Source organism: Arachis hypogaea, chromosome 17, assembly GCF_003086295.3.
Source record: "Arachis hypogaea cultivar Tifrunner chromosome 17, arahy.Tifrunner.gnm2.J5K5, whole genome shotgun sequence".
NCBI lineage: Eukaryota > Viridiplantae > Streptophyta > Magnoliopsida > Fabales > Fabaceae > Arachis > Arachis hypogaea.
Genome location: NC_092052.1, coordinates 20,170,535 through 20,173,380, shown reverse-complemented (window position 1 = coordinate 20,173,380; position 2,846 = coordinate 20,170,535).

The following is a 2,846-nucleotide window of genomic DNA, read 5'->3' as shown; positions in this document are numbered from 1 at the left end:
TTATTTTAAAAATATATGTTAAGAATAAGACAGGACATGTTGACACGTGATGGTATTTAGGTGTGTCCAGGTGTGTTCGGAGAAAATTTTTTTATTTTTTATTTAGACACGGTTGGACACAGCAGACACGCGTGTTGGACGAGTATCGGTGAGTGTCGTGTCCGAAATGTGTCCGACACACGGACACGGCAACTCAACGAAGTGTCCGTGCTTCATATAGTAGAAGTAAGTTTGTGTCAACATGATTTATGTTTAGCAACTCTATACCAAAATTGATTTTGATAAAATAAATATTGTTTGGATAATATTAGTTAAAATCACTTTTAGATAGATAATTACTTAAAAGGACATGATATTAAATTATAATGTTATTTTTTTTTATACTTTTTTCTTATATGTTTTTTATATAGTATATTTTTAATACTCTTAGTACTCTTTTTTAGTACATTATAATTTTTAACTATTATTATTATTTATGGTTAATTTTTTTGTTTAATTTATTTTACCTAATGGAATCAATAAATTCTATTATAAAAAGATAATAATAAATATAATACACAAAAATTATAATTATAAAAATATATAATGTCAAATAAAAAAATTAATAAAAAATATAAATAATAAATAATAAAAAAATAGTTCATATAGAGAGAAATAATAAGAATTTTATAAATAATACAATAACATGTATAAAGGATAAAGTTGGTAAAAAAAAATAAATGTTGAATGTAGTGGCTAAAAGCGCGTTAGTGCAACGGAGAAGTTAAAAATTATTGCTTCTTCTAAACGTGGTTTTATGAACATAATCACTTCTGCGTTTGTAGAGAAGAAAATTAGCCAAACAAAAAATTAAAGCTTTCAAGAAGTTGTAACGTGCTTTTTCCCTTTAAACGTGTTTACCAAACACACCCTAGAATGGTAAGTAGAGTTTAGGATTGTTTTACATTAATGGTGTTGTAGTTTGAAATAGGGTTGTTTTAACTAATTTAGTTTGTTCGAATGGTTAGTTAATTTGTTTGTTTAAGTAAATGTTGGAATTTTAAATTTTGCTTTATGCATATAGCAATCTGTTGGTTAATAATAAACTCTTAAATGGAGTTTAAATCCGCAATGAATTAGTCTTTGACATGTTTAATCATAGGATATTCTACAAAACCAAAAGTTTAAACTAACGACAACATGTTTTTCTTTTTTTAAGGGTCTAGCTAACATGTATCTTGATGACATATGATAAGTTTAGGGTTAAAAACTGAAATGAGCCAAGGGGAGCTCGTTTTTACTGAAATCCGCTAAATAAAATTTTGCTACTTCATTCCACCAGTTCCCATATTTATATAATTCGACACAATAGGATTCGAATTAGCTTATCACGTAATTCGAATTGAGTAAATTCGAATTACTCACAATCACTATTACAACTAATTCGAATCAAGAAGCACCGAATTATGCTTAAAAATTCGTGAGTAATTCGAATCTACTTCTATCGAATTACAAAAGAGGGGTTTGAGTAGTATTAACTCGAATTGTCTCGAATTACACTGAACTCGCCTATACAAAGAGTTCGAACCAAGTTCATTCGAATCACTTTCTCATTCTCATACCCCACCAAATCCCAGAAAAAATGACCAACATTTGGTTCGAGTAAGACCGGAGCGCCATATTGAGCGCCATATTGCAACCGCCTTCTGCTTCGCCATCCACACCCTCCTATATGTAGGCCTGAACCCAAAGTGTGAGGCCGTGGCATTAAGAAGCACCTTGATGTTCACGGATGCGTCAGCTCTAACCATTGGCATAATGAATGTCGTTATCACATGGTAGTCCAAACTCCTATGGTCGCTCGAGATGGAGGTGGCCAGACAGGTATGCGGTCCGTTATACCGCTTGACTTCCCAGATGCCCTTGCGTTGCCGGAGACTCAACCGAATCAACCATGTGCACCCATTCCCAAACTCAGAACACTTTCCCACGTACCTGCGATAGTCAGATTCAACTACCTTGTACTGTACCCCTCGGCGGATGCTGTACGTCTTCACGCTCAACAACGCCTCATCTTTATCCTGAAATTATTGACCAACCTGGAACTCTGTCATTCCAGCAGACCCTTCCGTATCTCTAGCGCCAAATCCAGCGAGCTGCCCAGGATATTCATCTTGCCTCATGGCATGCAGGTCCAAAGATGAAAAATGGGGTGGGTACTGCTGTGTGCCAGAACTAGATCCACCAGTAACCCTTATCGGATCACTCGCTCCAACATCATCGCCACTGTCATCAGCGATCATATCCGGCTCGACATCATCGTCATCTGGATCATCACATAATCCCTCTCCAACACCAGCCGGTGGAGGACACTGTACTTCGGCCGGAAGATGTTCCCCATATCCAACCTCTTCTCCAACATTGCCGCTAAGATCAACAGCAAAAGACGGGGAGGCGGCAGACTGGATCGCTGGCTCATACACTGGAACGGACGATGAAGCAACCGCAGGTCTCGAGCTCGAACCGGCCATCGTGGCTATAGTGTTGGCATTCCGGTTCGACCCACCCGAGCTGGATACAACGTCAACCAACTTTGCCAACAGCTCTGGTGTCCTCACCTCGGGAAACTGCCTACGAGAAAGAAACATGACCTGCAAGTCCTCATCACTCCCGATCGTGAAACAATCAAACTTCACCGTATCATGAAGCACCGTGGTTGGTATGCGATAGAAAAACATCTTAACCCTTTTCACTCCTTCTAGACCAAGCTTGACTAGAACGGAACTAGCGAGAGCATCGTAGCTGGTCGTGGGGCTAACGACAATACATAGAGGATCCTTATCAGTGAACTTTACGCCAGACCGAGT